Genomic DNA, 21,791 nt, shown 5'->3' with positions numbered 1-21,791 from the left:
AGGATCGCGCCCTGGGCCAAAGGCAGGCGCCAAACCGCTGCGCCACCCAGGGATCCCTATTGTAACAATTTTTTAAGGTGACAGATGGTAACTACACTTATTGTGGTGAGAATTTCATAATGTATGTATTCGCCAAATCACTATGTTGTCCACCTGAAAATAATATAATATTGTATATCAACTATACTTCAATAAAAAATGATTAAAGTACTGAAACAGATGATAAAAGTAGGTAAAGAAAAAGAGCAATGTAAAGGTAAAAGTATGGGTAAGAAAACAGACATTCCTTCTTCTCTTGAGATTTCTAAATTATGTTTCGATGTTTGGAACAAAAATTATAACATTACCTGATGTGATTCTCAATGTATTTAGATAAATATTTAAGATAATTATATTATAAACAGAGGAGGAAAAGGAAGTAAGGTTTCTACACTGTATTTATTTTTTTTTTTTTATTTTTTAATTAACTTTTATTGGTGTTTAATTTACCAACATACAGAACAACACCCAGTGCTCATCCCGTCAAGTGTCCACCTCAGTGCCCGTCACCCATTCCCCTCCAACACCCGCCCTCCTCCCCTTCCACCACCCCTAGTTCGTTTCCCCGAGTTAGGATCTTTATGTTCTGTCTCCCTTCCTGATATTTCCCAACATTTCTTTTCCCTTCCTTTATATTCCCTTTCACTATTATTCATATTCCCCAAATGAATGAGAACATACACTGTTTGTCCTTCTCCGATTGACTTATTTCACTCAGCATAATACCCTCCAGTTCCATCCACGTTGAAGCAAATGGTGGTATTTGTCGTTTCTAATTGCTGAGTAATATTCCATTGTATACATAAACCACATCTTCTTATCCATTCATCTTTCGATGGACACCGAGGCTCCTTCCACAGTTTGGCTATTGTGGCCATTGCTGATAGAAACATCGGGGTGCAGGTGTCCCGACGTTTTATTGCATCTGAATCTTTGGGGTAAATCCCCAACAGTGCAATTGCTGGGTCGTAGGGCAGGTCTATTTTTAACTCTTTGAGGAACCTCCACACAGTTTTCCAGAGTGGCTGCACCAGTTCACATTCCCACCAACAGTGTAAGAGGGTTCCCTTTTCTCCGCATCCTCTCCAACATTTGTTGTTTCCTGCCTTGTTAATTTTCCCCATTCTCACTGGTGTGAGGTGGTATCTCATTGTGGTTTTGATTTGTATTTCCCTGATGGCAAGTGATGCAGAGCATTTTCTCATGTGCATGTTGGCCATGTCCATGTCTTCCTCTGTGAGATTTCTCTTCATGTCTTTTGCCCATTTCATGATTGGATTGTTTGTTTCTTTGGTGTTGAGTTTAATAAGTTCTTTATAGATTTTGGAAACTAGCCCTTTATCTGATATGTCATTTGCAAATATCTTCTCCCATTCTGTAGGTTGTCTTTTAGTTTTGTTGACTGTATCCTTTGCTGTGCAAAAGCTTCTTATCTTGATGAAGTCCCAATAGTTCATTTTTGCTTTTGTTTCTTTTGCCTTCGTGGATGTATCTTGCAAGAAGTTACTGTGGCCAAGTTCAAAAAGGGTGTTGCCTGTGTTCTCCTCTAGGATTTTGATGGAATCTTGTCTCACATTTAGATCTCTGATCCATTTTGAGTTTATCTTTGTGTATGGTGAAAGAGAGTGGTCCAGTTTCATTCTTCTGCATGTGGATGTCCAATTTTCCCAGCACCATTTATTGAAGAGACTGTCTTTCTTCCAATGGATAGTCTTTCCTCCTTTATCGAATATTAGATGGCCGTACATTTCAGGGTCCACTTCTGGGTTCTCTATTCTGTTCCATTGATCTATGTGTCTGTTTTTGTGCCAGTACCACACTGTCTTGATGACCACAGCTTTGTCTACACTGTATTTAAACTGATAAAGTGTCCATATGAATCAACCTTGGTAAGCTTGTATATACAATCTTGTATACTGTATTGTATAAACAACGTAATATCTAGACAACCACTAAAAATTATAAAACGAGATTCAAATATGCTATGGATACATAAAAATGGAATTCTCAGAAATATTTAAGCAACCCACAGGACTGAAGGAAAAAGAACACAGAAACAACAAAAAGAAATAGAAAAAAAATAAAAATAAAAATGCAGATTTAAGCCTTAAGACTTAATTTAAACTGTCAATGGTACATGGTTAAAAGACCAACTAAAAACAGAGAAAGGCAAAGTGGGTTAAAAAATACAACCAAGTATATGCTGGCTCATTATATTTGAAACTCATTTCAAATATAATAATGTAGGTAAGTAGGCTGAAATAAAAAGGATGGAAAAAGTAGCTAGTGAGCATATGTAGAAAGCCAGCCCAATCTGTAGGCAAGAAGACACAAAGAAATGGAAAGACAGTCCCTGCTCATGGATAGGAATAGTTAATATTACTAAGGTGTCCATACTACTCAAAACCACCTACAGATTCAATACAATCCCTTTCAAAATTCCAATGGCATTCTTCACAGAAATAGAAAAAACAATTCTAAAATTTGAATTGAACCACAGAATACCCCAATAGCATAAACTATCCTGAGAAAGAACAAAGTTAGAAGGATCACACTTCCTGATTTCAAATTATACTATAAAGTCATAGTAATTAAAATAGTAAGGTGCTGGCACAAAAATAGACACACAGACAAATGTAACAGAATAGAGAGTTCAGAAATAGCCCCGCACTGCTATTTGACAAGGTGGCCAAGAACATCCACTTAGGAAAGGATAGTCTTTTTAATAAATGGTGTTGGAAAACTGGACAGCCACATGGAGAAAAAGGAAATTGGACCCCATCTTACAGCACTCATAAATTAACTTGAAATGGATTAAACATATAAACAGAAATCCTGATAGAGTAAAACTCCTAGAAGAAAACATAAGGAAGAGAGAGAGCCTCCTTGGCATTAGTCCTAGCAACAATCTTTTGAATATGACACCAAAAACACAAGCAATAAAAGCAGATGTCAACAAGTGAGACCACATCAAACTAAAAAGTCTTTGCACAGCCAAAGAAAAAACTAGTAATAAGACAACCTACAAAATGGGAGAGAATATTTACAAACCATATATTGGATAAGGAGTTAAAATCCAAAATATATAAAGAACTCATACAACTCAATAAAAGAATAACCAAACAATCCAATTTTTAAAAATGGGCAGAAGAATCGAAAGAGCATATTTTTCAAAGAGAACATACAAGTAGCTAACAAGTACATGAAATGATGCTCAGGGAAATGCAAATCCAAACAATGAGATATCAGTGTTAGAATGGCTATCATCAAGAGGATAAGAGATAACAAGTGTTAGTGAGGATGTAGAGAAAAGGGAACACTGAGCACTGTTGGTGGGAAAGTAAATTGGTGCTATAGAAAACAGTATGGCGGTTCCTCAGAAAATTCAACATAGAAATACCGTATTATCCAGCAGTCCCACTTTTGGGTATATATCCAAAGGAAATGGAAATAGGATATTGGAGAGATATTTGCACTGCCATGCAAGTATTGCCGCATTATTCACAGTAGTCAAGATATGGGAACAACCTAAGTGTCCATCAGTGGATGAATGGATTAAGAAGATGTGGCATATATAGATAATGGAATATTATTCAGCCATGGGAAAGAATAACATCCTGCCCTTTGTGACAACACGAATGGAACTTAGGGGCATAGTGTGAAGTGGGATAAGTTAAAGAAGGACAACTACTGTATGGTATCACTCATATGTGGAACCTAAAAAAGCTGAACTCATAGAGTCAGGAGGTAGAACAGTGGTTACCAGGGGCTAAGGAGTAGAACTGGGTGATGTGGTTAAGGTGTACAAACTTGTACCTGGTAGATGAATAATCCTGGAGATCTAATGCACAGAATAGTGAGGGCAATAAAAAATACTGTGTTATAAACTTCCAAGTTGCTAAGAGGCGAGATCTTGAATGTTCTCATTACAAAAAAGAAATGAGAATTATGTGACATGATAGAGGTGTTAGCTAAAGGTGGTAATCAAACTGCAATATATAATTCCATCAAACCAACACATTATGCACCTTAAACTAATGCGGTGTTATGTCAAGTATATCTTATTTTTAAAAAACCCTCTCAATACACCTCTGTAGAAAGTAACATTCAATTAGAGAATGAGAAAGCCATGAAGAGACATTTCACTGAAGAAGATATATATGCATGACAAATGCTATAGGTTGAAGGTCTGTCCTCAAAAAATTCATATGTTGAAATTCTAACTCCCAGGGAAGGTGGGGTCCTTTGGAGGTGATTAGTTCATGAGAACAGATCCCTCTTGGATGGGATAAGTGCCCTTATCAAAGAGGCCACACAGAGCTCCTTGTTCCTTCTGCTTGTGACATTACAGTGAGAGGATAACCATCTAGGAAGCAGGCTCTCACTGGACGCCAAACCTGCTAGCACCTTGATCTGGATTCCTCAGCCTCCAGAACTGTGAGAAATACATTTTCTGTTGTTTTTTAAGCTACCCAGTCTGTGATATTTTGTTACAGCAGCCTGAGCTAAGACAGCAACTAAGCACATGAAAAATGTTGAACTCACTAGCCCTTAGGGAAAGGTAAAATCACAGTCACAATGAGATATTACCACATGATGGTTAGTACACATAAAATGAAAAATATCAAAATTCCAAATGTTGGCAAGGATGCAAAGAACCAGATCTCCTATACTTTGATGGTGGAAATGTAAAATGGGATAGCCACTCTGGAAGATTTGGCAGTTTCTTAAAAAACTGAAAATATGGGGATCCCTGGGTTGCTCAGTGGTTTGGTGCCTGCCCTTGGCCCAGGGCGCGATCCTGCAGTCCCCGGATGAGTCCCGCATCGGGCTCCCAGCATGGAGCCTGCTTCTCCCTCTGCCTGTGTCTCTGCCTCTCTCTCTCTATGTCTATCATAAATAAATAAAAATAAATAAATAAATCTTAAAAAAAAGACTGAAAATATACTTAACTATACAACTCAGCACCCACACTGATGGGCATTTATCCCAGAGGAATGAAAACTTTTATCCACCCCAAACCTGTTCATGAATGGTTATAGAAGCTTTACTTGCAATAGACCCAAAACTGGACACAACCCAAATGTCCTTCAGTAGGTAACTGGTTAAGGAGAAAAACAGTAAAGCCACACCATGGAATAGTATTCAGCAATGAAAAGGAATGAACTATGGATACGCAAAACAGCTTAATAAAAATCAGTGGATTTATGCTGAATGAAAAAAAGCCATTCTCAAAAGGTAAGATTTTTGAAATGACAAAATCATAGAGATGGAGATCAGATTCATGATTGCAAGTAGTCAGGGAAGAGGAGAAAGGGTGTGACTGTAAAGGAGTGTAGCATGAAGGTAATGGAATAGTGTCTATCGGGCTCATGGTGGTAGTCATATAAATCCACATGTGTGATAAAATGACATAGAGTCATACACCCATTCTACCCATGTCAGTTGCTGGCTTTGATATTGTTCTATATTTATATAAGATGTTACATTTGGGGGCACCTGGGTGGCTCAGTCGGTTAAGCACCTGCCTTTGGCTCAGGTCATGATCCCAGTGTCCTGGGATCAAGCCCCCCATTAGGCTCCCAGCTCATCAGGGAGTCTGCTTCTTCCTTTCCCTTTGCCCCTCCCCACTCCATGCACAAGTGTTCTTTCTCAAATAAATAAATAAACAAGTAAATAAATAAATAGATAGATGATAGATAGATAGATAGATAGATAGATAGATAGATAGATAGATAGATAATCTTAAAAAAAAGATGTTACATTTGGGGAACTGGATGAAGGAAGCATAGACTGGATCTCTCTATATTGTTTTTCAACTTCCTGTGAATCTATAATTATTTTAAAAATGAAATGTTTAAAAAAGAGCCAGAAAGAACAAGAAAAAGCAACTCTAATTAAATATGTGCTAACAGAAAAATTTTAAAATAAAGTTTTAAAACAATAGCAACAATATTGAAATAAAACAAGAATTATAAGATTTTAATGTTCACTACTGATAGAGATGTGGATAACTATAGGAAATATTATAACCTTTTTAGAAGCATCTGGAATCTATTAAAATATACAAATGTTTATGATTTTTGACAATTCCATTCAAGATTCTCTATTAATCTATAGGGTTATATATAAAATCACATTTACTAAAGGAATATTTGCAAGTTCCAGGAACAGAAAAAGTGTGTGGCTATCTATGGGTGAAAAAAGGAGCAAATTTTGGCACCTTCACAGCATGGAATATTATGCAGCCATTACTTACAATTACAATGTGTACATATTTCCATGAGTGTTGCTAAGGGATAAGTGTAAGATACAGGAAAAGGTGTTTGTATAGGTAGGAACACATATATACATATATCTATTTTTATATGATTATAAGAGTATGGAAAAAATACAGAATATGATTCACTAGGCTGTAGGCATGGGCTGATGGGGGACTACAATCAGGTGTTGCTGAGGTGGGAAGAGGGATCTTTATTAAAAACAGCAAGAGTGATATCCTGTTTGTGTCAAATTATAGGTGTGGCTTTGTTTCGATGTGTTTGTATAAAATGAAGAATAAAGGAATGGTCACCAAAATATTAGGCTGATTACCACAAAGTGGTAGGATTATAGAAAATTATGTTCTCTATATTTTCATGTGCTGTTGGAATTCTTTATAATGAGCACATATTCTTTATAATGAGTTCATATAACCAGAAGAAAGCCATTTTTATTACAAAATAAAATTAGAAAACATTGAAAATATTCAATAGGAAGACTGGAAATATATTTGAGAAAATCTCTCCTCCCCCCAAAATAAACAAGATATAGAAATGAAACATAGAAATATTAAGAATATTAAAGCCTTGTCAAGGAGTCACAATCTCTAACAGGAATTCCAGGGGGAAAAGAAGAGAAGGAAATTATCAAATTTATTAATTTGATATTAATTTTATACATATTTTGGGATGCCTGGGTGGCTCAGCGGTTGGGCGTCTGCCTTCAGCTCAAGGCATGATCCCACAGTCCTGGGATCGAGTCCCACATCGGGCCCCCTGTATGGAGCCTGCTTCTTCCTCTGCCTACGTCTCTGCCTACGTCTCTGCCTGCCTCTCTCTCTATGTCTCTCATGAGTAAATGGATGAAATCTTAAAAACAACAACAACAACATATTTTTTCCCAGTACTGAAGGTGAAGAGACTCTAGATTTAAAGGATACACTGAATGTTTAATGCAATGAACGAAAAGAAACTCACATCCAGAATTTCACTAGGAAATTTCATAACACCAGGAATAAAAGAGAATCATAAAAGTTTCTAAAGAAAAAACAAATGAACCAAGCTAGGCAGGACTGGTTAGAACAACATTATCACCCTTCTTGCCAGCAGCATTTGACATTAGAACATAGTGTTGTGATGCCTTCCCTTTTAGAAGGGTTATTTCAACCTAGAATTCTATACAAAGCCCAACTATCCATCAAGTATGAAAATTAAAAGGGTATTTCTTTTTTTTTTTTTTTAATTTTTATTTATTTATGATAGTCACAGAGAGAGAGAGAGGCAGAGACATAGGCGGAGGGAGAAGCAGGCTCCATGCACCGGGAGCCTGATATGGGATTCGATCCCGGGTCTCCAGGATCGCGCCCCGGGCCAAAGGCAGGCGCCAAACAGCTGCGCCACCCAGGGATCCCAAGGGTATTTCTTTTTAGACATGCAAAAACTAAAAAACAATTCCTCCTACATGCCTTTTCTTAGGAAGCGAGTGAGGGATGTTCTTGCACACAATAAAGGAGTAAGGAAGACCCAGGATCCAAGAAACAGGAAATCAGAGTTTAAGAAAACTATGTGGAATTACTGGGGACAACTAATCCAAATTATAGCAGGAGTTCAGAGGCCTCACTCTGGAAGGAAGGTTTCTAGGAGAAAGGAGAGACTTGATAGAATGCTGGTATGTTTGAATATTTGGAAAATAGTTTATAAGTGATCTTACAGCCAGATTTAAGGATAGATTTATAGAAAATCACACATATGAAAAATTCAACAATTATTAACTACAGGAAACAAACACACAAAAAAGTCACTGTAGTCTATTGCTTGGATTTACATTGAAGAATATTTTCATTTCCATAAGGACATAAACACATATAAAGACAATTGCTGGGTCATATGGTAAACCCGGGTTTTGTCTAATTGGAAATTGTCAGACCTTTTTTCCAGAGTGGCTGTACTGTTTTACATTCGCATCAGAAAAGTTTGAGAATGTTCATAATGTATTCCCTCCACTCCACCTCATTTAAAATCTCTAAGTAGAAGCAGTACCTTGGATCCTTGCTTTCAAAGTCAGAATGGGGGAAGGTCAAGAAAACTATCCAGCATTCATTCATGAAGTTGATATTCTACCTAGTGGAGGCCTAAGAGATCACCTTGTCTGACCCTTGCAGATAAGGAAACGAGAGTCCCAGTGAGGTCTTATAACAAGATTCAGGGTTAGGAAGCAACAAAGTGGGAATCAAGCATGCACAGGTGTTTGAAACTTCTAGCTTTTCCCCATTTCTCTCACCTACCTCCAGATCTTTCTCATCTTGGTCTCTCTTGATCTTGGTCTTCCTCTTAAACCCCCTTAGCTAGTAGCACAAACCCATGTGTGCACAAATTAGATTATAGATAAGCTGCTGAGCTTGCTTGCCTGGAATCATAGATTCTTTGTCCCTAAACCTGAATTTCAAAAGGAAGAAATGTTTACATGTAAATGGCACCTTTCATGCCCAAAGACTGCCTCCTCTTGTTTTTCCATCACACAAACATGCTGTGCTGTCCCAAGTATGAGGTGACATTGTGGAGGGTTTAATTTTATGGCAGTCTGTAGGTGACAGGAGTCTTCAACATTGCTGAAATGTTGGGCTGGGCCTGAAAGGCCTCCTTTTCTGGCTTCTCATCACCCAAGGCTTGGCTCAAATCCTTAGACTTCAAACTTGCAAGCTAAGAGAGCCCCACCCTTACAACCCCCAACTCTCTATCCCATTAATTTTTTACCTACATTTTCATTTTTTTTATAGTCTCTTCAACATCTTAAATAATCCTATTTGCTCAATTATTTATTTACTCCCGCCGTACTTGATCCTCCTTTGAAGACAGAAATCTTTACATATTCTTTCACATTGTATCCACAACACCTAGAATATTGCCTGGTACATAACTGGCACTCAGTAAGTGTTTATCATATTGAAGAAGAACCAGGTGGGAGGGTTTGCTCAGCTGGACAGCAACTTCCTATACAGCTATGGTGATGAGACACTGAACTGGCACAGGATGGAAAAACCAACCAATAGAACACAAAAGCCAGTTTTAGGCATCTCAGAAATCTAAATGTAAAAAAAAAAAAAAGATCAGAAATCTTTGTTAAAAGTTATTTAGGGGAGGGGCATCCATGTGGCTCAGTGGTTGAGCATTTGCCTTTGGCTCAGGGTGTGATCCTGGGGTCCTGGGATTGAGTCTCACATCAGGCTCCCCACAGGAAACCAACTTCTCCCTCTGCCTATGTCTCTGCCTCTCTCTGTGTGTGTCTCATGAGTAAATACATAAAATCTGTTTTAAAAAGTTATTTAAGGGATTCTACTCATCTGAGTTTGGAGTATAGAAAATGTGGATATACTTGAAAACATTAAAATTAAGGACTTCCGTTCATCAAAAGATACCATTGCAGAAGGAAAAATAGAAGCCATGGAGTGGGAAATGATATTTTTGGGCAACAAAACAGGTCAGACATGTCCCCAAACAGGATATCCAAATTGGCAGAAAGCATATGAAGGGTGCTCAGCGTCTTTAGATGTAGAGGAAATGACAATGAAGGCTACAATGGACACCGTAAAGGTTGGCAGGGTTAGTGTCAGAGAGAAGGGATGGTGCACTGAGCAGGAAGGGATGGGAGCCAGGGTAGGGTGGTGTTTCTTAATGGGTGGAGGTTACTTGGTTTTTGTTTTACAACATGTTATCTGTACATTGTGCGTTAGGCTTTTCTGTATGCTCTGAATTTCTCAACTTGAGAGCTTTATTTTTTTTTAATTTTTTAAAATAAATTTATTTTTTATTGGTGTTCAATTTGCCAACATATAGAATAACACCCAGTGCTCATCCTGTCAAGTGCCCCCCTCAGTGCCCGTCACCCAGTCACACCCCCGTACCCCCTTTCTACCACCTCTAGTTCGTTTCCCAGAGTTAGCAGTCTCTCATGTTCTGTCTCCCTTTCTGGTATTTCCCACTCATTTTTTCTCCTTTCCCCTTTATTCTCTTTCACTATTTTTTATATTCCCCAAATGAATGAGAACATATAATGTTTGTCCTTCTCCGACTGACACATTTCACTCAGCATAATACCCTCCAGTTCCATCCACGTTGAAGCAAATGGTGGGTATTTGTCGTTCCTAATGGCTGAGGAATATTCCATGGTATACATAGACCACAGCTTCTTTGTCCATTCATTAAGAGAGCTTTAAAGGAAAAATGTGGGATGCAAAATCATAGAAAATTAAAGCCTAAGCCTCTATAGGTGGCATTACCACAAACATGATAAATGTATAAAACTCTTATAGAAGAGAATCTAGCAGAAAATTTAACAAAATATCAAAAGTGGCTGTCTTAGGGTATTAGAATACAAGAACCCTTGCTCCTTAACTCGCTGTGGGAGGAAGAAATGGGAAGGCCCCCGGAATTCCTTGCTGCTTCCATCACTGCCTGCTTTCCCCCCAGCAGCCACAGGACGGAGCCTTCATATCTCCAGGCTGAGTTCCACGTCCTGTGACTGCTCTGGGCTTCCGCGAGAGAGCAAATCTCCAAGTTTTTCTCCCCTTCCCAATCCTGTGTTCACTTATCTACTTATGCTACTTTCTTGTCTTCCTACATGTTCTGATGTGCAAGCACACTAGGTCTTCCCCCTCCTCCAGGTGTAGTATAAGGAAGGAGCGGCTGTGGTAGGCCTCAGGCAAACATCTGGAAGGTGCCCAAGAAAGGGCCAGGCATGAAGTAGGTGACCACTGTCAGCAGGAAAACAAAAGAGCAGCAGATACATGAACGCAAGGGAAGTGCGTGGGAGACCCACAGGAGTCCCTGGATGGCTGCCATGCAGAGGAGGGAGAGCATGGACTCAGAGCAGCGTGACTGGCCGCTGGAAGAGGGCTCCCTCAGGGAGGGGCTCAGCAGGAAGCAGGGGCAGCCAGGCCTGCACTGGCTGGCTCTGCCTGGCGACTCACACGGAACTTGAGGTCCTTGCACGTCAACACAGTGCTCAGCACAGGTGAGACACCACATACCATTTGTCTAAAGAAGCGAAGGGGTAAAGGGCACACAGATGCAGGGTTGGGCAGCACATAGAGAGGTTTTCCTTCACACTCCCAAGGGTTTTCTTTCTGGAATTTCAAGAAAGCTACGTCCTTCTCAGGGCAGTGACTCATGAGAAAACTCAAGCGTGTATACCCTGTCCTGTGCCTGACCCAGCACCACGTTACCCTGTTCTGGGTAGATGCCGTTGCTTTGGGAGAGAGACCATTTTATTTTACAAATTCAGAAGCACCAACAACGATCTCTTTACTGAAATAAGTTCAACTGTATCAGACCTAAATTTAAAAAATAAACAGATTAAAAAGAGTAGAAGACAAAATAGGGAGATTTCTTTTTTAAAAGTTTCGCCGTGGGGAAGGGCGCAGGTGACACGAAAAAGCCTGCATCAACCACCTGATAGAAGATGGGCAAAGACTATGAATAGGCAATTGACAGAAAAGGGGATTCAAATAGCAAGGGGAAAAAAAAGACAAAAAATTATAGTGAAATGCCGATTCCTACTCGTTTAGCAAATCCCCAGAAGTTGGTCATACATTGTATTGACCAGAGTCGGGACGCTCTAGGAGTGTTAGATGGTACAGTCTCTCTCCACGGAAGGCAAATTGGCCTTCCTGCTTCACCTCTCCCCTCACTTAGGAAAATTTCCCATGTGGTTCCCGCCTCTCGTATTTAGAAGTAAATAAACAGGTTGGTGTGAGCCACAGGTAACTCACCTCACTCCCAGGAAGGTCCCTGAGTGAGGGTGCGATGCTCAGGCCATGGTGATTCCAGCATGTTTTCCTGCTCTCTTCCTTCTGGTCATCCTGGTCTAGTGTCTGCAGAGAAAGTAGGAGGCTTGCTCGGGTCTTGAGGGTCTTGGGCCTTTCGGAAGCCTCTGAGTTGTTAACCACATCAGTGGAGCTTCCAAGAGAAACCATGGACACAGCACTGCTCCTGCCTGAGTACTGGAGATCAGCCCGATGAACACCAGGCCTGGGGCTCCGGGGCTTGGGACTCATGGGTTTGCAGGGCGTGCCTTGGCTTCCACATGCCAAGCAACAGGCAGACCTAGAGGGAAGGGTGCAGCTGATCCCAGCCTGCTGGGTATGAGGGCTGGTGGGTGACATCAGCCAGGACTTTTCAGGAAAGATACCTGAAGTTAGGTACCTACCACTTTCCCGGGGGCTTGTGCATTTGATGTTTGGCTCACTTTTTCTCCTGTTATGTGGAGAGACCAAACTGCTGGATGTCAAAGGTGTGGGGAGATGTGGAAGTGACCAGTGATCTCCAAAAACACAGCCTTCCTGGTCTTGTACCTGTTCCTCACAGTGACTGTTGGGCCCTGGTGGAGAAGGTCTGAATGGATTCAAGATTTCCTGTCCTGGAACCAGACTAACTAAGGGCCTTTTTGTGCCTTCTGCATCTTTGCTTTTCAGAAATGCACACCAGGAACTCTGCCATGGCCTACTCTTCTCCTTCCAGCCCTTGAGAAAACCTAGAGAACAGTCATCAGTATTCTCTTTTTCTAAAACCTTTGACTCAAAAAAGTTTGCAAAGGTCTTATGAGCTAAGGCCAACCGTGCTCTGAACCTTTTCTCTGGAGTTTTGAGTCTCTTGGCATCACAGCTTTCTGAGGACAGTGTTCCGCTACCAAGGTCCCCTGGCGTCTCCACATTGTCCCCTTCTCTCAGCCCTGCTCCCTGGAGGAAGACCTTCTGAGAGGCGCCTGTACCCACTCGGTGTGTAGGAGGTACGTCCCAGCCAGCTGCATTCTGCCAGCAGGCCGTAGGGTCAGGACTGTCCACGGCCAGCTCCCGGAGGCCCGAAGAACCTGTGGTTGGGGCAGGGGTGCTGGGTCCCTGTGCACCGGCGTCCCTTCCTGGGCCCTTGGTAACCGTAGGCTTGCTTTTTCTGAGGGAAGTCACCTTAGGAAATGTCAGGCGCTTCCCAGGCTCCTGCGAAGTCTTGCAGGGGCAGAAGGATGGGCCTGGTGGTGGGAGAGCTTGGGCGGGGGCAGAGGCCGGGGTGCCACATTCCTTCTCTGTGTCCTCTGCTCCCCCAACCCCTCTCCCGGCCTTGGGGCTCTGTGCCCTTTGGCTCCCAGTGTGATGAAGGCCCTGGTCCCCGTGTATACCTTCAGGATAGGGGCCAGGCACACCAGCAGCTTCTTCCCTGTCTGCCTTAGTGCCAGGAGTCTGGCTTGCTCCAGGCAGGTTCTCTTCTGCAGTATCGCCTGTGCTCAGACTGCCCTGGGCCAGCTCCTGGGGAAAAGTGTCTTTGCCCAAGGGCCTCTCCTGGGGGGCAGCCGAGGGACAGCAGACCTGGCGTAAGTTCTGTGGCCTGGGCCCTCTGCCAAAGACTCCCATGGTCACGTCCTAGGCCGCTGCATGCAGACAGCTTGCACTCACTGCCACAGGTTTGTGGTTTCCCAGCCCCGGAAGATTCAGAGGGTGTCACTTCAGCACTACGAGGAGATCGTGGTCTTTTCTCCAGAAACTCAGACTGTGTTTCTGAAAGAGGACCCGCTCTCATCCTGGTGGCCTGCAGACCTTTCTGCTCAACAGTTATAATGAGGAGCGTACACCCGCCCCTAGGCCTGCCTGCTGTGGGCTCTAGCTTCAGGCCCTCAGAAGGGGGCTGCACACCAGCCTCCAGCCCCTGCTCACACTCATCCCCACCGCTGCAATGAGGCACAGTGGCTGCTGTCGTTTCTGAAAACTCTGGTAAGGCACTTTTGGTGCAGTTGGAGTCTAGTACCATCGCGTCTTCCACTTCCTTCGAAGTGTCTGTGGCACTTGCTATCAGGGTGGTCTCTGGAGCAACTGAACAGTTACCCACTTTGCAGCAACCCATCCAGTCTGTTCCACCCCTGCAACCTGCTGTTGCTAGAATGAAGTGGGACCTTGGCCCTGACAGGTGCTTTCTTTTCTCACTGAGAATGGACTTTGATCTGTAACTACTGGTTTGGTTTCCTGCTTCAACAGAAGTGTCCTGAAGGTGCTTTTGTCTGTCACTCACATCAGCAACGTTTGGTGCAGGGCCAGTGCCCCGGGGCTCCTGTTGCAGGCTTTCGGGTCTGTGTTCCGACTTGCACTCTGTGGGCGCCGGTGCTTCCTCTGTGCTAAGGCTCACAGACTTTGCAGGAAGGCATGAAGAGACTGGGCAGCATCTAAAATCCTGTCCCAACTGGTTTTCCAAGCAGAGATACTCACAAGGTGTGTCCTGAAAGGCCTTCGTCCAGCTCGGAGCCCTGAGCTTATACTGATCCTTGTAAGTAAGCAGAAGGCAAAGGAGACAGTTGGGTGGGAACAGGGTGAAGAGGGTTTTGCGCTCTTGGATCTTGTTCTGATTTGGTTCCTTCCTTCAGATGAGTCCCAAATTTCACAAAGTTCTGTGTAGGAGGATCCTCAGGGTAACGTACAGGAAACACTGCTAGGGAACGGGCCCTGGTCAGTGTCCCCATGTGCTGACAGCAGTACTCTGGGGATGTCCTGTCCTTGTCATTAATATTTTCTGGGGCACTATGGTGAAGCTTGGCATGTGGGAGGCAAGATGTCCCTAAAGGAAGCTGGCAAGGGGCATCGGAGCAGGGCTGGGGGCAGAGCAAGCCTGTGTTCTCAGGACCTAGAGTACTTCCCTTCTTTGTCCTGGCTCCCAGAGGGGCTGTGCTATGTAGTGGACCTCTGTAAGGCAGCCCTGGTCCCCTGGCCCAGGTGTGGATATATGGCCAGCTCTGGCCCAGTTCACAGCACCAGTGAAGGAAGGGCCAGGCCACTGGGATGCCCAGACAACTTTCAGACCTGGATTTCTGAAGAGAGAAGATAGAGAATCCCCTAAGGTCCTATGCAGTCACCACCTTTGCTGGCTGGAGACTGTAGCTGCCTGTGGTACCCTGTGAGCAGTTCGCTGTGTGGTGAGGAGACCCTGCCAGCCAAGACTCTTGCTCTAGGCTGGGAACACCATTGTCCTGGAGGTGTTCTGTCTTCTCTTCTCCAGGTTCTACAGCAAAGTCTTGGAACCCACTTCTGTAGGACTCTTCCTTGAAGTCAAGGGACAAGTCTAGTTTCTCCTTTGGGTCAAGCCCAGGGACACCGGTTGAATGCCGCTCCTGAGGAGGTCTGGGTGCTGGGATGTCAGGGCATCGGCCAGTGTCCTTCTCTGTCCACAGGGGTACCACTTAGAGGAAGGCAGATTCCCCCTGTGAGGTCACCAGGCAGGGACTCTGTGTCGGAAGCACTTTCAAAGGGGTCAGTTTTTGTGTCTGAATGACTTTCACTCTGGTGGGACAGTGTCTCAAAGTCATTGTGGTCTGTTTCCTGGTTCCATGCCTGTTTCTCTGGTTCTGCAGGAGAAGTGGGGAGCTGCTTATCTTCAATTTTGTCTTCACCTGGCAGGTGTACACCTGGCTCTGGAGTCTGCAAGGGCAAGAAGAAGGGAGTCAGACAAGGCCTCAGGACATTGCACTCATGTTTACATTGCACCAGCCTTTGTCAGAAGGAGGAAGGTTCAGAAACATCTTATTAGTTCCCCATGTGTGCCTAGGAAAGGAGAGGTAAGTATGAAGAGCTACGTTTTATTAACACAGAAAACAAGCGATGAAGCCAAACCCAAACAGTACGGAGAAAATGTAGCACATAGTTAAAGCAATTCTATTAAAAAATCAGAATAGGACAAATGAGCATGTGCAGTTTAAGTATAAATATGTTGTGTGAGTCATGGTGAAAAGCACATCTCTGCCTAATGTTTGCAGCAGTAAATATCAAATTAATATATGTTTGCTTTGTGTTGTTTATTCTTACATAACCAACTGGATTAAAGTCAAGACTCTTACACTTAGAAATGTTTTCTGAGTTAGGTTTGCTGGAGTAATTTAAAAAAAAGAATTATTGAATTTTAAACACATTTCATGATATTATAAATGCCTAAGACAGCTTTGAGAATAGGAAGAAAAATGGAGAATTGTTTAAGTATTTGCAAATTTTCCTTTTGACATTACACATTTCTTTTTTTAAAAAAAAAATTATTTATTTGAGAGAGAGAGAGAGAGAGAGAGAGTGAACAGACGGAGGGGCAGAAGGAGAGGGAGAGAATCCCAAGCAGACTGCCTGCTAAGCACAGACCTGACCCGGGGCTCAATACCACAACCCTGAGATCATGACCTGAGCTGAAATCAAGAGTCAGATGCCAAACCAACTGAGCCACTCAGGTACCCCTGTCTTACACATCTCTTAATCAACTTGTTGAGATATAAATTTATATGCATCTGGTTAAAATAGATGGACCTATGTATTTTGACAAATGTGGACACCCATGTAACTACTATCATAAAAACCTAGAGTATTTCCATTTCTCAAAGAAAAGCCCCTGCCCCTTCCTAGTCATTCTCCACCTCTGTCCTTCTTACTTCGCAATGACGTGTTTTCTACCCTACAGCCTAGATCTCTGTTTTCTGGAGTTTCAAATGATCAGAATATGCAGTTTGTATTCTTCAGGGTCTGGCTTCTTGCTTTCAGCATAGTATTTGAGTTTCATTCACGTATCATGGTTGCAGCATGTGTTGGACAGACAATGCCTTGAATGAGGTGATAATGCTACACCCTTCTTTCAATCACCAAACTCCCCAGAGACTCCTTAGACCAGAGTGGAACAAGCAATTGGCTCCATTTCTAGCTAAGGCTCCTCCACATTAAGTTTTGTACAGAAGCCATTCATTCAGCCAGCCACTCCTAAGCACGTTTCTTAGGACTCGTCGTAAGAGATTTCATTACTCCTTAACTGAGAGGAGAAACATGGACAAACACCAAAGCATGCAATATGAAGCTTTTTAAGACACAAGATAGATTCAGAACATCAGGAATAATATGATAGTATAGCTTCAAATTTGTTGCAAGGCAGGTAGGAGTCCGTCCGGAATATGAAAGGAAACATTAAAAATCAAAGCATTTGGAAAGGAGCGCTGTGTGCTTGCTGTGTGGTATCTGGGGGAGACACCCAGCTAGGAAGCCAGGGTTTCCCAAGTTCCCCAGCGGGAACACAGGGGCAAACTCTGGTCACTCCCAGGTCACCCACAGCCCTGTGAGGATGAGCAAGATGTGGATGTGAACGTGCCTTGGCAAGCACAGAGGCCTGTTGCCGGGAAGGAGAGAAAATGAAGGCCAGCTACAGCTACTGCTCAGTGAGTGCTGCTTTTGGAGCATGTCCACTCCCTCATCTTGCCAACTGAGTTATGAAATCAGGAACGGACACCCCAATGATAGAACATGTGAGCAGTCCTTTTAGCCAGTCATAGCTCGACATAAACTTATAGACTCATAGTGGCATCAATACTCACATGCTTCAAGCCCAGAGAGCTCCAAAACCCAAGTTCCAAAAGGCCAATGCTCTGGACAATGACTATCCCAAAATTCCTGTGCCTACCTCTGTTCAGTATCACCTCCCAGAACACTGCCCATAAGGGGATGGACTAAGGCCAAGGTACTAGACTCCCTGGCTGGGTCTTCTTAATGATCAAGCCTTTCTTTAAATTCCAGGTTATTTGGGCAAGAGGTCTCACTCTGTTTCAATGAAAATAAAAGAAAATTGCAGAAAAATACAAAAAATAATTTTTCCAGATTACAAAATTGGTGTTGTCTCAGCAAGTGCATTGGTATAGCAGGTTTAAAATTCCTTAAAGTGTACAAATGCTGAAATATGAAGAGCACAAGTCTTTTTAAAAAAGCATTTGATTTGGTTGAATATTAGGTTCTAAATCTTCTAAAGAAAGAATCTTTTCCTCCTGACTTGGCATAGGAGTAATCCTCAAGTAATTTCTCAGCATGAATCCATGTAATTCCATGGTTACCCTGGAGGGATGGCCTAGGGATTAAATCTAGAAGCAAAAGTATTCTTTTTGTTTAAATTTTAAAATATTTTATTTATTTACTCATGAGAGCCAGAGAGAGAGAGAGAGAGAGAGAAAGGCAGAGACACAGGCAGAGGGAGGAGCAGGCTCCATGCAGGGCGCCCGATGTGGAACTTGATCCGGGGACTCCAGGATCACACCCTAGGCCAAAGGCACAGGCCAAACCGCTGAGCCACCCAGGGATCCCTGTTTAAATTTTTTGTGAGAGTGAGTGGCGGGTCAAATTTGAATGTTCTTAAGCAGAGAAACTTTATTTTTGTCACAGTCCTGGCACTTCCTAATTGTCATGTTTTTGTAACTATATGAAGCTTCAAACGCTAGGGCAAGGTGTTCGGACTTTCTCCTGTATTTTGTTTTTCTAAAAGCCATTATGATTTGCTCTTTGACCCATGATTGACTGATTGATTGATTAAGATTCTATTTATTTATTCATGAGAGACACAGAGAGAGAGAGAGAGAGAGAGAGAGAGGCAGAGACACAGGCAGAGGGAGAAGCAGGCTCCATGCAGGGAGCCCGATGTGGGACTCGATCCCCGGTCTCCAGGATCAGGCCCTGGGCTGAAGGCGGCGCTAAACCGCTGACTCACCTGGGCTGCCCCCATGATTTATTTAAATGTGTGTTTTAATTATCTTTGTGTTTCTGATTCATATTTAATTACAATCAGAGAGTGTGGTCTATGATACCAATTCTTTGAAATTAGTTGAAACTGGCTGTATGGCATAACACAGGTTTTATTTAATAAATGTCCCCTGTATTTGAAAAGAATGTGTATTCTCTAATAAGATCATGCAGGGTTTGATAAGTGTTCACTAGCTCAAGCTTGTTAACTGCTAAATCCTAATTAATACTGTTAATCCTCAGTAATTTGACCAGTTTTTCATCTGCTATTAAGAGAAGGGTGATTTTAACATTTAATGTAACCACAAAGGTGGTGCACTTGTCAATTTATTGTTAACTCTGTCACCTTTTGATTGACGTATCTCAGCATATGTTAGTAGGTGCATAAACCAGTTTATGATGGTGTACCCTCCTGGTGAGTGGCTCGATTACTACATGGTAACCTTTTTTATCCCTAATAAAGGTCTTTGCTTTCACAGCCATCTTCTCTAATATTAATAGACCTATACCAGAATTCTTTGGGTTATTATTTTCCCAGTTTTTCCATTCCGTTATTTTCAATCTCTCTATGCCCCTTAAGTATATTGTTCATAAACCACATGTAGCTGGGCTTTCAAAATCCCGTCTATTTCAGTCACTTTTATTTACTTTTTAAAAAGATTTTATTTATTTATTTGAGAGAGAGAGAAAGAGTGGGAGCATGAGTGGGGGAGGGGCAGAAGGAGAAGCAGACTCCCCAATGAGCAGGGAGCTCAATGGTGTGCAGGGCTCGATTCCAGGACCCCGGGATCATGGCCTGAGCAGAAGGCAGATGCTTAACTGACTGAGCCACCCAGATGCCCCTTTCACTAACTTTTAACTAGAAAGTTTAATCAGTGAGCATTTATTGTGATCACTGGTATATTATGGTTTCTGTCTACCACCATATTTCATTCTTTTGGGGTTTCTCCTTTTTTTCCTGGGAATTTCTCTTTTTTGTGTGTAGATTCAGCAATGGTTTGCTTAAGAGCATAAATATACGCATCATTTCTGTGTATTTTTGTTGCAGTGAGCATTTTGGGCAATACACAATCTGCAAAAATTCTAGAAACAGAAATTCACTCTGCTCACCATAGTCTGACCGGCTGTCTGTTCATTCACCCAAATCACTCTGGCAGAAGCCCCTAGTGACCTCTGCACTACCAAACCCAGGACTCTGGTTTTCTGTCTTGATTGCTCCTTGTTGTTGTTGTTGTTGTTGTTGACTATTTAATTTTTTACAACTTTATTGAGGTATAATTGACATAAAATAAAATGTACATATTGCAAGTGTACAAAGTTTTTACATACATCTGGGAAGCCATGACCACAGTCAAGATAATGAACACTTCTCTTGCTTCCAAAAGTTACCTTATGCTTTTTTGCTTCCTCTCATCTCCTTCTCACCTCTCCCTGGCCACCCTCCTCCATACCCAGGCGATCTTTACTTGCTTTCTGGTTCTACAGATTAATTTGCATTTTATAGAATTCCATAAAATGGGATCATACTGTATATAGTTTTGGTTTGGCTTTTTTTTTCACTCAGAACAATTATTCTGAGAGTCATCAGTGTCTCGTGTGTCAATAATTTGTTTTATTGCTGAGTAACTTTCCCTTGTATAGAGATTGCACAGTTTATTTACCCATTCACCTACTGATGGACATTGGAGTTGCCCCCAGTTTTTGGCTTTTCAAATAAAGCTGCAATGAACATTCGTGTACAAGTCTTTGTATGGATGTGTGCTTTCATTTATCTTGAGTAAATATTTAGAAGTGGAATGACTAGATCATATGGAAGGGCTATATGTTTAATTTCTGAAGAAATGGCAAATGGCTTTCCTTTCCATTCCATTTTATTTTATTTTATTTTATTTTATTTTATTTTATTATTTTATTTTATTTTATTTTATTTTTTTCTTTAAAACAAGCTCTGGCCAGTTTTTTTAAAGAAAAATTTTGCGGATTTACTTTTCCCCAGTCTGTTCTGGCATGCCTCTAGTGATATCAGAATCCCCTGGACCCATGATCGCCAGTGTGCATACTCTGTAGCATTTCCCACATGCTGTGCCCAGTCCGATATTCTGGCCACTGTGGTGATGGACACCAGTTCTGGCCAACATGGTGTAGCACCCTATTTCGGATTTCCTCAAAGCCGGGCAGTTGTTGGCCAGGATGACCAGTTTTGTTTGCCGTGTCTGATCATTTCAGGGTCTGCTTGTACCCCAGCACGTACTTTCCACTTTTGATAACCGGTTGGAGCCTAGAGTCGATTGACTCCAGCGACTTTTTCGTCTTCTCTGCGGGCACAATCTTCCTGCCTTAGACGCGGGACGGCCCCAACCAACAGCAACCGCCAAAAAATCTCCATTCCCTTTGACACTGCTCCAGCAGTATAGGACAGTGAGCTGCTCCATACCCCCACCAGCCTCCCCGCCTGCCCAGCCTGGTATGGCACCCTTTGTTCATTACAGCCATCCGAGTAGGTGTGAAGTGGTCTTAATTTGCAGGTTCCTAATTGCATACGATGTAAACATCTTTTCATATGCTTTTTCCATCTGTACATCTTTGTGAAATAGCATTTCAATTTTCAGTTTTTTGCCTATTAAAAAAATTGGGTTGTATTATTATTATTGAGTTGTAAGACTACTTTACAGCTCCTAGATAGAAGTCTTTTGTTTGATATATCTTTTGCGACATTTCTTCCAGTCTATGACTTGCCTTTTCATTTTATTGATAATTATTTTTAATTTGCAGAGTGAAAAGTTTTCATTTTGATGAAGCCTAATTTATTCATTTTTGTAGGTCGTGTAGGTCATGTGTTGAATTTTAAAGGCTCATTCCAACTTAAGATCACAAAGATTTTTCCTATCATTTCTTCTAGAGTATGGTGGACAGGATAATGTCCGTCTCCCCCAAAAGA

At 42.1% G+C, this 21,791-nt stretch overlaps 1 pseudogene; it reads right to left on the bottom strand.

Moving 5' to 3' along the window:
- Nucleotides 1-20,835: 20,835 nt before the first annotated feature.
- Nucleotides 20,836-21,791, bottom strand: part of LOC121482100 — a 31,506-nt pseudogene continuing 30,550 nt past the window's right edge.

This window comes from Vulpes lagopus, chromosome 24 (assembly GCF_018345385.1).
Source record: "Vulpes lagopus strain Blue_001 chromosome 24, ASM1834538v1, whole genome shotgun sequence".
Classification (NCBI taxonomy): domain Eukaryota; kingdom Metazoa; phylum Chordata; class Mammalia; order Carnivora; family Canidae; genus Vulpes; species Vulpes lagopus.
Note: the sequence above shows the minus strand (reverse complement) of the source record. Positions and strands in the feature narration are given on the sequence as shown.